Source organism: Ochlerotatus camptorhynchus, unplaced genomic scaffold, assembly GCF_037179485.1.
Source record: "Ochlerotatus camptorhynchus isolate MF236.1 unplaced genomic scaffold, CSIRO-AGI_Acam_v1.1 ptg000055l, whole genome shotgun sequence".
In the NCBI taxonomy this organism is placed as follows: domain Eukaryota; kingdom Metazoa; phylum Arthropoda; class Insecta; order Diptera; family Culicidae; genus Ochlerotatus; species Ochlerotatus camptorhynchus.
This window is the reverse complement of record NW_027040545.1, coordinates 2,314,952-2,329,792: the sequence shown is the minus strand read 5'-3', so window position 1 is coordinate 2,329,792 and position 14,841 is coordinate 2,314,952. Positions and strand designations below refer to the sequence as shown.

The 14,841-nt window shown below is 37.8% G+C and overlaps 1 protein-coding gene across 3 annotated transcripts in view; it reads right to left on the bottom strand.

The window, feature by feature from the left end:
* sigmar (Tumor necrosis factor alpha-induced protein 8-like protein sigmar) overlaps positions 1-14,841 on the bottom strand; it is a 181,387-nt gene that overhangs the window by 46,572 nt on the left and 119,974 nt on the right. Inside the window, exons 1-2 of one of the 3 annotated variants that reach the window (XM_065239511.1) lie at positions 5,152-6,047; positions 4,802-5,089 (exon numbers count right to left, since the gene is read on the bottom strand). The exons of 1 other annotated variant lie outside the window; for it this stretch is intronic. The gene's annotated coding sequence lies outside the window, so the exon portion shown is untranslated. Of the gene's footprint in view, positions 1-4,801; positions 6,048-14,841 lie in introns of those variants that run through there. One more of the 3 variants, XM_065239510.1, reaches the window with a different exon arrangement.

The following is a 14,841-nucleotide window of genomic DNA, read 5'->3' as shown; positions in this document are numbered from 1 at the left end:
ATTCGCTAATCGATAGGGATTTTTTATACGAATCTGTTAAAACTAAGACTTTATCAATTTTCAAAAGGTCACTATTGAAAATTGCACGAATATGCGTCTGTTGCTATTATAATTAAAATTATCACCGATTGCCTGCGAAAAGCGCTTACCCTAACATAAAAAAATCAATATCGAATTCCATCTGATCTCGCCGAACGGTGTTTATTCAATCACCGTGTGGGGTTATTGATGGTTTCCGGTCGTCATCAACAGCAGCAGTGCATTCGGCGCGTGGCGTTGTACATTTTTCTTCAGTACACAACGAAAGGCTCCCAGCAAGCAGCTAGCTATCAACGCTGCCCTCAGTAGCCCTCGAAGAAGAAGGAAGAAGCCACACCGCTACTGATCGGATTCAGTTGCTCGTCGTGAGCCGCTGTGTGTCATCTATGCCAAACGCGTCACGCTCGTTTCAAACAACAATTCGCCAGCCTCATCCGTGTTGAACACCCTAATAGCTAAGCATTACTCAACCATCACGACAAAACTGTTCTTTTCAGGATCACCATAAATTATTCTTGTTTAACAGTTAATTTCCACATCACCCCCAGAGCTCTTTGATAATGTACCAAGCAACCAAAGTTGTGTGATCAAATGCACAGTATTGAAGTGGTACATAAAAATTCTCGCAATGACCGAATACCACGTGACCCTGTCAATTAACCAGAAACACTTCGAATTAAAGGAAGGTTTTCTCCAGGACGCTGGAAAAAAGCAAAAAGATCACGAATTTGTATTATTGATCACGAATATCTCGGTTGGGAAAATTTTAGCAAGAAATTCTTCCAATCGCTTTTTCAATTACGCTTTTTTAAACAGAAAAATACGTAATTGTGTCAATAGAAAACGTGGCGTTTCCATGATGGGAAAAGTTGTTTCCCTAACACAGTCGCCGAATATTGATACCGAGCACGTAATCCTACGTCAAATCTACGTGTCTTGGATACAAATCGTGTCTTGGATACAACCTCCAACTTTTTTTCAAAGAATTTAGAAAAGTCCATACATTTTTCATTCGAATCATCCCAAAAGTTTCTTTCAGGATTCTGAATTATGGTTGTCTATGCATACCCAAGATTTTTTTTTCCAAATACAGCTTTCGTAATTCTCTGCATACCACTTTAGCAGTCTCCTTTAGAAAACTCTTAAAGTTCATTGTACAATATTTCTCGCGAAAATGTGCTTAAATTTCTCTCCATAATTCTCTCCAAAAAGTTACCCTTTCGAAAATTTACAATTGGAATATGCTTTAGAATTCCCTTGGAGTACATCTTGGAAATCTAAACAGAATTATCATGGAATTCTCGTCGGAATTTTACCAAGAAATTACCTAGAAATTCAGCTCAGCTTCCTCCCAAAATTCACATAAAATTTTCATCAGGAATCCTGTATAGATGTTTCTCAAAAATTGTCAAGGATTCTCCTTGTGCAAGTAATAATCTATGTCTTAAGTAACCATTTTTATCAAGCTAATGCAGGGTGGCCAGTGAATAGAGAAATAGGGAAATCCGGTAAAAAAGTCTAAAATCAGAAATCACCAGGGAAAACCCTGGAAAAGCCCGGAATTGATGATAAATCGGGAAAATGTATATAATTCACTGGTCCTTAGAATGTTTCCAAAGCTGAATTCCATGGACTGAATTTTAAGTATTTTGTCACTGAAGAATTAAGACCATTAGAAGGAGTTCTAGGAAGCCAAGGTAATTCAGGATCAGCGACAAGAGAGTTTTGAATAGAACTTGCCTAGGAGTGTGTGAAAAAAATACCAAGGGGATGTTGTGAAGAGTACCTTTAAGTAGAATTTTTAGATAGTTCTTATGAGACTTTCAAGACGATTGTGAGGAATGGGGAAAATTATAATGAATAGGGGAATTTACGTATTCTCGGCAACCTAAGCAGCGACCTTCTTTCTATAGCCTTTTTCTCTAAGGAACGCACACATATGCAGTATTGGTTTGTTTACAATCTTTTGCTGCCAGCTGCTCTAACAATTTCAGTCGAAAGAATTGTCAAAAACTGTTTTGAAACGCTTTTACAAGGCTCCAATCTTCTCTAGTGAGAGCGAGTATTGTCGGCAACCAGTTTTTCTTCGGCAACCGTTCCATTTGAACTGCATGTAAATCTGCTGTTCTATTATCGGCAACTCGAAATCAGCTACAGTTTGTAGTGCGTGTTTCTTTTTTCAAGAAAACCTTGCTAGATTGCTTTTTCTCAGTGGTAAAAATATGGTCAAATTGAAGCTGAAAGCATAAAGAATCGTTTGCATGCATTCAGCGAAGTGTTTTCGTAAGAAAATCCAGTGAAAATAGTGTTTCAATTTGGGTTGCCGAAATAGTCTGGCATGCCGAAGCCGTCATTTCCCCTATAATGTATAATAATAAGTTAATAAGTTCCAAGAAAACATTCAAGAGATTTCTGATGAGGGTTCAAAGAAAAAAAAATTTCTCCCTAGTTGTTAGCTGCCCATCGGTGTACCCCCATGTTTGTCTTTTTCATCAGAGTGTCGCCTAGTTCGAGATCAAGAGCACATTGCTCTCCAAACCTTGTGTTCACAATCCCTACCTTGCCATCCATTTGTTACAATTTGTTACCCCTAGCCTCGAGATAGCCGCGAGTAATCGCCCCGCTTTACTAACGTTAGTTTAAGTAATTTTGTTATCCGCAAAGCTACAGCAAATAAGCCTAGAAAAATAAACAGAATATTTAAAAAAAAAGAACGGAAGAACTTTAAAGCTATTGCCTAATTAAATCTGGATAAATTTCAAGGATATTTTGAGGATAATTTCAATTGAATTCTAAAGAGCATTCCAAAGGAATTTCGAGGAGCACACTAAAAGAACAGAACGTTGAGGTCACAATTCCCAAGAAATTCTGAGAATATTTTCAAGGGAATTCCGATAATAATACAAAGGACAAACGGAAAATATATTCCATAGAATTCTGAATTTCAAATGAATTTTCTGAACAATTCAGACATGACCTCTAAGGTAATTCTGAGCAGAATTCCAATATACTTCAAAGGTGAATTCTAAGGATAATTCCAAGCGAATTTGTTTGACGGGAATTTTATAATTATTATTAACATAATTTATAAGGTGATCTGAGTATAATTTTTAAAGAAAGATACTCAGGAGGAGCCCTGGGGAGAGTTTTCTAGTCTATTCTACAGTACTAGGATTCCTGAGAAGAATTTTGATTAAAATATTGAGAATATTTTCAAAAGCCTTTAATTCTCAGAATAATATTAAAGTAACTCTATGGAGCATTCTGAGAAAATTATTATGGGAGTTTCAAGCGGATTTGGAAGATAATTCCAAGGTGCGAGAAGAGTTCCAAGTATATTTCTGTGAGTTTAAGAAGAATCTCATGGTAATTCTGATCAACATTAATTAATTAGGTAATTAAGGAAAACAACTGTTGACTTTAAATAGGTTAATATTTAACCTTTTGAAAAGTGGCACATAAGTTGATAAAGTTGAAATTTGCATGACTCAGAGATCTTAGGAATTTCATAAATTTATATTTTACAAACTTTATAATAAGTTCGTGCAAAAAAAACAAGTTAGAATTAACGATATATGCAAGCAAAGGCTGGATTGGAACTCGGTAAGACATCGTAGCAGAAGCATACCTAGGTGCTCATGGCTGCTGAGCCTCAACAAGGAAATCAAACAAGTCGGTAAAGCAAGCAGCCGACTGGGATGGAAGTCTTTCACATTGGCCGTTTGCTCCACTGTAGTTGCCCGGGATACTTAAAGTAAGTTATAGAAATAATTATGAGCTCTACAACTATGCGGCATTTTTAAGAAGATTTCTACGAAATTTAATTTATGGATGACCCCTTTATAAACAACAAAAAACATTTCTGAAAGCATCAACAGTTTATTTATCTGAAAATATACCGAAACATTTGTTTGAGGCATTACACTTTATACGTTTGCCAAAACAAAAGAGCACAATTGTAACAGAAATTATCTACAATTTTATGCCAAGCGGTTCGCCGCCCTGATAATGAACGTTAAATGTAAACATAAGAAAATGTTTTTTTAAACAAACATTTAAACGATTATAGAATCGCCAAGGCATTCAAATGACTGTGCACGCTCCTCCATCTGGTCCAAATGACTTCAATCTAGAACTAAAGTTAATCTATTTATAGAATTTCCGTGACTGCTTCCATGCCTCTAAGCACTTACGTTATTAATATACGCGTAAGTATGTACTCTAAATACAAGCATATGATATGCCGCTATGAAAGCACCCTTTTCATCGCTTCTAACGCGATTTTAGCTGTTGGTAAGATATTATTTTCCACTTATTTTACTTTTCCTTACCCTCCACATTGCGATCTAAACATTCCGTTGGCGAACGCAACGAAAAATAACGACGATGAAAAAAAAACGTCCTGAGCAAGGACTCGCAGCAACAGCTGCAATTCTGGCGGTTTTGTACCTATACACATGTAGGGTTGGTCTACGCAATTTACAGAATATGATGTTTCCGCTCGTGTAACCGACGTGAATGCAGGTTCTTTCAAATTTTCCCCTTGACTCATATTACACACGTGCTACCCCCAAATGTTATATATATGTAATAATAGTACGTGTCTTTTGGCAACCGTTCTGTGTTTACTACAGCAGCTTATCCCATTCCATATCATTCCTTGAGCTCACTCACCGCCAACAAACTGTCAATGCCAAAGAGCATGTTTTGGGAGAGGTGAGTGCACATAGTAGACGGTAAGAAAAACGTGATTGGTACTCACCGGTTCTTCCTTGTTGTGTCCTTGCCGTGTAGCACCAACAACGGCAGCTGGATATCCTTCGATTTTTCTCTCTTGTTGTGTTGAGAGTTTTCTCTGTTTCGTTCCTCGTTGACACCTCAAGGTGTTTTCCAATTCCAATCAAATCGATGAAATGTGTACTAATCACTGTTTACAACCCTGTATGGAACTTTGAACTCGTTTCCAAACCCAAATAATCTGGTAGCATGCATTGATGTTGTTTACAAACTTCTATCGTCTTCGAATTATTCATCGATATTTCTGTGAAAACTGAGAAAATATATCACCTATTGACACTTGTAATCAATGATAACACACATTGATGAACGAACCCATTCGTTTGGCATAGACACACTGTTGCCTCCTTGCCTGTGTTTACTCTCTCTGCTTTCGAGACGAGACACTTATATCACTCATTCTACGATGTATACGTGTGTTGTATTACACGCCTATTTGCTCATTTTTTCTTTAATCAATGCCCCTTTAGCACGATGATTTCGCATTCATCATTGTCCTATCTTCATCTACTGCATCTGTACACAACACTTCGTAACCGTCACCGTAGAAACACGCTCTCGTTTTCAGCCTACTGAGGTAATGCACTTCTTGATACACTCTCTGTATCTACCTATTACGACAATCATAAATAAATCATTTTACTCATTGCACGAGAATCACAGCTAATTGCACAAAAGGTAATAGCGAAAACAACAAAGGCATCTATCTAACACACTGCCACCCACCAAAATACCTATTACTTGTGGATCGCGCGCAATCAAACTCTGCCGACGCCGAGGTGTCTACCGGGGTCTTCAAAACTTCCCAAAAACAACTCACTCAGTATCTAAAACATACTACGAGACTGCACCATCGCTTTATTCATCCAAATTGAATCAGTTCACCGACAGACAAGCTTCGGCGTTTCGTTTCAATCGAGATGATTCTTCTCTCATGTGACTCAACTCCACTCAAGTTTTGCTGATTTTTTTTTGTCTGCCAATAAGCTATAAGGTCACGTCGAAACTGCTGCAGCAACTTGTTGTTCCGTTGACTTCACGATCAAAGTAGCCAAAAAATGCAACACCAGTTGAGCGCTGCCTTGTAGCCACCTGTTATTCACTTTTTATCGCTTATTTTGAACAAATGGATTAACAGTCACTTTTCAACATGGGTATTCAGTGGGGAACCATACAAGGAAAATTCAGGATGAGAATCACACGTCTGCTCCATCAGGTAGTGTCTAATTGACTGAATTTGGTATGCTCTTTGGAGCTCCAGCTATCCGTTTGTTTTGTCGCTTGGTTGCTACTGGCTGCAGCATTTTCTCTTTGGATTGCGCTCACTCTCACCCACTTTCGAAGGAACTCAGAGAAATTGTGCTGCTGGGCGATGGCTGGTGCTAGCCATCTGTGCTGAGGCGATGCGATGCTGTACGGTTGATTATTCGCTGGAAAGTAAGTTGACGCCAGAATTAACATGGGACAGTCCAGTGAGAGTTTTAATTTTCAGTCGTATACACAATATTTAAACAAACATGCGTCTCGTCTGTCACTAGTGAGGTGACATAAGTCACGTCGTGTGCAGTGACTCTCCACTTGATTTACACGTAGATCACCTCAAACGACTCGCAGAATAGACCTAGACATTTCTAGGGTTCAGTTTAAAAAAAAACGTATCTGGTTTTGTAAATGTGGATTCCTCTTCGGCTATATTACTTCCCTCACTGGGACTACACGGCGGCTCTCAACTTTGTGTTCTTACGAGCTCGTTTGAGCACTACCACAATTGTTAATTGAGAGCTTTCTAAGCCAAGGATTTCTGCTCAGAATTACCATTTAATCTTAATTAACTTTACCAGAAAACTCTCCTCGTACCTTGGAATTCTCTCGAAACTCTTCTAAGAATATTCTTGGAATCTTTTTTAAAGACCTTTGAAACTATCATGAAAACTAGATGACTTTAAAAAAGTTCTGATGTCTCCTCAGAAATAACTTGCAATTTTCCTCATAAATCGTTGGAATTCTCCTCTGAATTTTCTTGACACATTCTCCCCCTTAATCGGCGCTGGGAATGAGGTGAGGTGACCCTCTGTCACTAGTGAGGTGACTCTACATTTGATTTGCGCGGAGAGTCACCACAGCTTTACACTCAAAACTATTACAAAAAACTAAAAAATTATTTTCTCTTTTGCGTAATATGGATATGAGAACTCAGTTTTTTAATACCAATGAATTATCGTAAGCTGGCAGTTTTGATCTCACAACTACTGACAGCATGGCGCCACCTTTCTGGGGGTAAAAGTTATTTTAAAAAAATGTATGAAGATTTAAACATTTTTGCAAAATATCGATTTTTGAAGCGAATACAGAACAGTTAGGTTAGTTCGGTCAAAATTAAAGCCAGTGTACCAAATATTTTTTTCAAAAAAGTTCGGATTTCGAGAAAATTAACTTTTTACAGTTTCTTGCATACAAAATAACTTTGGTTTACTAACGACATCTGTTACGAAAAACAATCATCCATTGTCGAAAATATTCGCTGAATCTTGACGATTTTTACATAATATATGATCATACAATTTCAAAAAAGATTACCTAGGAATTACCCTTACTTAGGCATGGAAAATCATTTGCATTCATTTCGTGCATTCATTTACATTCATTTGTCCCTAACTTTTTTCAATAACAGAATTCCGCAAAATAATGTATGGAGTTTTTGTATGCTTTGTTATTAACTACAACTTTTGTAAACAACTCAAATCCGTATCTCTTATGCATGACGAACTAGAGAGAACAGAAGCCACTACTGTTTTTCAGTGAATGTATTTTACATTCACTAAAAAACAGTAACAAGTTCTGCCCGCTCTAGTTCGTGATGCATAAGAGATACAGATTTAAGTAATGGGCAAAAGTTATAGCTAATAACAAAACCTACAAAAGCTCTATTTATCATTTTGTGGAATGCTGTTGATGAAAAAAGTTAGAGGCAAATGAATGTAAATGAATGCATGAAATGAATGTAAATGATTTTCCATGCCTGCCCTTACTATGGACTATGGAAAGTATTGGGGTATTCATTTTCGATACAACGAAATCAGACATACTTGATCTTCTCACATGAATCCGCATTCAACTGTGAAATTCCCCATCATTCGAAGCGTTCTGAGACCTTGCAAAAGACGCCCTCTCATCAATCAAAATAGCTTTCAGGAGAATCTTATTTCAATTAAGACGTTCCGTATCATTTGAAGTATTGTTGGACCCCTTAAAAGAGGCGCCGTCTCATAGGTCTCACATCAATCCTCATTAAAATTATAATGTTCCGTATCTTTGGAAAATTCTGGGATCTCTTAAAAGATGCGCCTCTCAGTAATAAAAATGGGGCTTCTTAGTTAGAAAAAACAAGCGATGATACTAATATTTGACCATGCATCAGAACTCTTTTTCTTCTTCTTCTTTGCATTTCAAGCTTATTGCATATCGCATATTGGCTTACTGCGTGCTCTCAACTTCTAGATGCACTGCCATATTCTATAATCCTTCTATAATTATGTGACAAGTACAATCATACTCTAAGTCCAGGGAAGTCGAGAAATGTTCTAACCTTAAAAATGTCTATACCGGACCGGGATTCGAACCCAGTCACCTCCAGCATGGTCTTGTTTTGTAGCTGCGCCTTTATCGACTGAACTAAAGGAACCCTGGTACGTACCTTTTCTTGTTTCCAATCTCAAACCTGTCAACAAGAAGAGCTTAGGGTCATAGTTCGATGTGGTAGATCTTACATCCCGTAACGTACCACGAAAAGGTGATCTACCCACGTTACGGGGAACCTACTGTGTTACCTGAATCATAACGCGTGATCGTATAGGGAAGAGCGCTACTTCGTCGAAATCGCCCATTTCCGTTCTATCGAACAAAAATCATCAATAATATCAATGATTTCGTCGTGCACAAATGAATAATACGCTTGTTCCGATGCGTTAGTTCATTAGCTAAAACATACATTTTATTAGAGCGCATTGTACGAATATGTACGCTCATTGTTCTCAAAACAAAAGAAGCGCTCCTAGCGAATCGACCTTTTCTACCATCATCCGTAGGACGAAGAAAATCTAATGGCGTGTCAATGCGTTAGGACGAATTTAGAATCAAGTAGCAGTGTTAGATTTCTAATGATACCTCAAATTCGTTTGACTCGTTATCAAATCCAACGGTACGTATGGAAAGGTGAATACATTTAGAAGTTATCTTTGATGAAAACATTCCATGCTTTGTTCAAACCCTTCCAAAAGAAGAGAGGTAAAGTGCGGGATGTGCTTAGTAGGACGGAAATAAGATCAAAAACCCTACTTCGTCAAATTTTACGTTCATTATGATATGTAAAATTAGACGAAGGAAACGATCTCTTAGATACAAAGTATATTCGTTATAAGTCAGGTAGCACAGTAGGAATTCCCTTGCTTGAAACTCTCCTTAGTATTTCCTTGAAATTTTTCTCAAAATTATGCTCGGAATTAAGAAAAAAGAAGTAAATTTAATTTAATTTCACTGCTTTAATTGCTTCTCCTAGACTATTTCATCTTCAAAGTTCAATCGTAATCAGTGTCTTGTACTAACACACAAGTTTCACCAGCACACCAGCACTCATCAGAATTCATTTCTCCTTCCAATTAAATTTCCTTGTAATTTTCCTCGCAATTCCATTCATACTCTCCTAAGAATTCAATTGGAATGATCCCTCAGAATTTTCATTGAAATCTTTTCAGAAATCCCTTTGAATTATCCTCATTTCCTACTCAGGGGCTGTTCATAGGGGAGGGTTGATAATTATCCACCTCCCATACAAATTTTAAAATTGTTGTATGGACAATTGTCTACGCAGGGGGCGGGGTGGTTCAAGAATCCCAAAAAAAAAACTTCGTAGTTAATGAACAGCCCCTCACAACATTGGAATTCTCCTCATAAATACCATGAATTCTCCTTCAAATTCGGTTGGAATTATAGTAAGATTTTTTTATGAATTCCCCTGTAATTCTTCTCACATTTAATTATGTTCCTCTTTAGCATACTCTAAATATTATTCGGAAATTTCTGGAAACTCTCCTCAGAATTCTATTCGAAATTTTCCCTGGATTTCTTTGCAAAATTTCCATTGAATGATATTAATTCCACTAAGCACTGCCAAGGGATTCTCCTTAGATTCCACCTGATATTAATAGTTCCTTCAGAACTACCTTGAAATCAATTCTCCTCACACAAATACCTTGAGTTTCAGGAAAGTTCTCATCAAATTCATTCATGAAGCTTCGATTTTTTTTTTCAAATCTGAGTCATTGGAAATTGTTCAATGTCCATCCTAAATATGTATTGTGGTTCCAGATTCCTAAAAATGTATTCGTCCAGGATGACCAAACATTGTCTAAGCTTAAAATCTGGTTAAAAATTGGCAGATACGAACGACTCAAAATTGAGCTGTTTTTCACTCAAAATCGCAAAAACGCAGATCACTCATAGGCTGAGTAAAATTTTCCTCGATTTTCTTCAAAAAAAAAAGCTCGAATGTAAGAAAAATCGATGATATATTTACTCCGGCTATGAATATACTTATGGATTGAGTAAAAATTTCCTCGATTTTCCCCATTTTCTAGCTTTTTTTAAGCAACTCGTGTGCGCGATTTCGAGTGAAAATTGACTCAATTTTGAGTCGTTCTCATCAGCTGTGCATGTTCCAGCATCTAAAATTCAAGCCTCAAAAACTTTTGAAATTTATGTTGTTACTGAAGATAAATCCTTTCCGGCATCAATAAATTCAATAATAAAAGAAAATACAATACAAGTAATTATAGAAGGTTTTTAAATAATGAAATGAATTTTTAAGTACTTCAATATATTCACGAACTTTTACTGCCTGATGATGATCATAATTCCTTCAACTCACCTCGAACATCTGCCAGTCGGCAACATGGAGCCATCACAGTCAACTGTTCTCCGGGACGCATTATTACCGTCTGCCCTGAGGAAGCCCTTATTCCGCTCATCGTAGTCGAGCCCCTCCTGCCAGCGACCAGCAGTCGTCCCGGCCCTGCGTTTGAGATGGGAGAAGGGGTCTTTCACTTTCCTGTTATTGGCAAGTATGATCAATAGACTGATGCAAATTTTGACATTTTCGCTCCACAGTGCTCAAACGGTTCCAAATCGGGTCCTGATTAGTCTCCCAAAATTTGAACTCATTTGAAAATAAACTGACTTGGCACAAACCATTTGAAGTTTATATGGAAATTACTATGGGAAATCCAAACTTTTTGTTCATTGTCTTCTTACCTTTTTCCATATGGCACTGTTCAAAAATTCAAAAGCTATACTTATGGAGAATTTTCTCAGCTTCAACTTAGCAGAATGTAGTTGTTGAGCCAAACGTCAAATAAAATAGTTATTAATTGTTTAAGAGATTGATAATCTTATGGCATGATCAAGCAGCTGTTTTGTGAGCAACACTGTATCTTGCAGTGTGACATAGTAGCCATGATTTTTGTGCTCTATTCCAAGCGCCAGAAACACCAACGTTGCCTGCTGAACAGTTGATTGAGCATAATCGTAAGACATTAGTGGCTTGAATTATTGATAACTTTTGATGCTAACATTATATTGAAAAGTGGTTCAGGACAAAGTTGTAGATGAGAAAATTTTCTACGAGCTCAGTTATCATTTTTTAGAGCAGAGCTATATGGTAAATTGTTATATGGATATGAACAAAACATTTGGTTTTCCCATAGTAATTTCCATATAAACTTCAAATGGTTTGTGCGAAGTCAGTTTCTTTTCAAATGAGTTCAAATTTTGGGAGACTAATCAGGACCCGATTTGGAACCGTTTGAGCACTGTGGAGCGAAAGTGTCAAAATTTGCATCAGTCTAATGATCAACCGACGAATATATAATCGCCTAAAAGTATCTTGGTTTCCAGCGGCCCTACTCGAACATCCTTCCTCCGTCGACATCTACCAGCTCCCAAATGCAACCACACGCTGAACCTTCCATTGTCCGAACAGCGGAGGTCGGACATAACGATTTACTATCAGAACGTTGGCGGTATGAACGGCCTCGTGGAAGATTATCATCTGGCCGACATGGATCACCGTTACGACATTTTAATTTTGAGCGAAACATGGCTTAATTATCGAACCATTTCAAACTGTCTTTGGTGCCGGCTACGAAATATTTCGCTGCGATCGAAACACGAATAATAGTAGGAAAACTACTGGGGGAGGCGTCCTTATCGCAGTTAATTCCAAGCTGAAAGCAGAAGTTATCGAGGACGATTTCTGGAACACGGTTGAACAAGTGTGGGTGGCTATTCAACTTGGTGATCGTCAATTGCTTCTCTGTGCAGTGTACATCTCTCAAGATCGAACCCGTGAAATGGAGCTTATTGACGCACATTGTCGATCCGTCTTGGTCGCTTCAGACAAAGCAGGCCGACGAAGTTATTGTTCTTGGCGATTTTAACCTACCGGACATTGCATGGACTCCAACCCATAGTGGTTTCTTTTGTCCTGATCACGAGCATTCATCTTTCCACGTAGGAACCATCCAGCTCCTCGACAGTTATAGTACCGCAATTCTGTCACAAATCAATGGCCTTTTGAATGAAAACAACCGCACCCTGGATCTCTGCTTTGTGAGTGCTCGTGATACAGATCCTCTCCTCTCCACGGCACCCGAACCTTTAGTCAAGGAAGTGCATCTTCACCCTGCTTTAGTTGTCGTAATATTGTCCATGATTTTACCAGCAGTCCAAACGCTGACCATCGCAGTATTGTCCATGTGCTGTCTAACCTAGATTGGGAGCATATTCTAGATCCTGTAGACGTCCACATTGCTGCACAAACCTTTTCTCACGTTTTGGCATATGTGACAGACACGTTTTCAAAAAGATCATCCATATCGACTCACGCGTCCCGTGGATGACGAAAGATCTTCGCTCGTTGAAAATAACTAAGAAGGCTGCTCTAAGAAGATTTACTAAATTCCGAACACTGCCGTTGAAATGCTACTATGTCAGACTCAACCTCGAGTATAAGTTAAGGTTAAGGGGGTATTCCCAATCTTTTGCCTTTTTTCGGCCTGTTTTTCAATTAATTTTTTTTCAAGGAAAATGAATAGTAATGCGCCTAACTCTTTGGGATTCTTGTTTATTGAACATTAAAGTTTACAAATAATTTTTTTTCGACATAAAAAAAGACATTATTGACGTCACAAAATGGCGACAAACAGACCCCTGTTCGCCGCAAACGCCTGGACGGGCGAAGACTTTTCTCTGGAACGGCTTCATCTGAAACAGATTTCGTGATGAAATAATAATCTGCATAAGATTCTCTGGAGCTTCTCCCGTTGGCAGCAAAAAATCTTGCAAATTAACAAAATGGCGGCCATATGAAAAAACAGGCGATTTTTAGCCCGCTTTTTTGCAACTTTAAGGTGCTTCAAACAATGTTAAATGTTAATATTTTTGGCTGAAAGTGGGAGAAGCTCCAAAGAATTTAATAAGGAACAAAATGCGCAAAGATTCAAGTCAATATCTCTTATAGTTTCTGAGAAAAATCTTCGCCCGATAAAAAAAATGTGGTTTCGAGAAAAACGCGTTTAAAGTTTTGACTTTAGTTAAAACCATTTGGGGGTTCTTACCATTAGTCAGCTATGCCTGGACACCGAATTCGCTGATCGGAAAACGGCTTGGGGGGATGAAAGTATATAGTCTAAAGTACAAAAAAACGTGAAAAAAAAAATTTGATTTTTTGAAAAAAAAAGATCGGGAATACCCCCTTAAGTCGTATCTGTTTTCAACGCTATCAAAGGAGGATTTGCCGGCGCCGGTGGTGTAGTGACTGCTTTCTCACCCCAATGGGTTCAATGCCTATCCTACGCAGGTGTGGAAGCTGCCTTCCTGCACATTCGATTGTCGTCAATGGATGGCAATCGATGTCCGAGGTTAAATAAAGGAAAAAAAAGAAGAACAAAGGAGGATTCAACGGCGGCTAAAATCACACCCGAAATCCTTCTAGAACCTCGTAAATGAGCAACGCAGGGAAGTCGGCTTACCCTCTTCCATGATTTTTAATGGTGAAACTGCTGGCAATCAACAAGACATTTGCAACCTGTTCTCAGCCAAATTTGCTAGTGTGTTTGAAGACGAGTAACTCTCCGCTAATCTCATTACTTCCGCGGCCAGTAATGCCAGTAATATTTTGGCTTGGTTCAAACCGTATCTTCCATACAAAAAAAAAGTTTACGGTACGAACGCAAACAAGAATATGGGTGATTATTTTCTCAAAAATTCACTTGACAAGACATCAAAATTAAAAATTTCTTAGTTTTTAATATACATTCCGTATTCATTTAGCTTACCTTCAGTTCATTTGATTGGATACTCTAAATTATTTAAACAAGTTTGAAAGATACTTAACATTAACATTAAGTATGAAGAAGAAATTACCAAACATATAATTTAAGGAAAAAGATTACTATTACATCTGCTAAAGAAACACGTCCAAAAAAACGCTAATTCATTTATGACAACTGTATATAGTTGATTGATGCACCCACGCTATGGGCCAACGCAGTTCACTACGTAAAAGTAGATTGAAGGGCGAGTTCGGATCAACACAAACAATTCGACAACGGTTCGATTTGTTCCTTCAAGAAGAAAATACTTCAAATTTGTTTATTAGATACTTGCTATCATGGATTCCACTGACTGACTGATTGACTTACATCTTTTCAACAGGTTGACATTTGTGTTTAAGATGTTGTCGGGGGTTATGATTTTTTGTTTTCATACCGTTCCATCAGATTCATATTGAATTGTAGTATAGGTAGTATCGTTTCCTATTGTTTCTTTCATTTCTGCAATCAACCTTGGATCACTAACTAAGTATTATAGTCTACCGCTATCATCGTTCCATTTCACGGACTGCGCCATTGTTGTGTATGTGTGTGTGTGTGTACTATTGTGTGTTTGTAT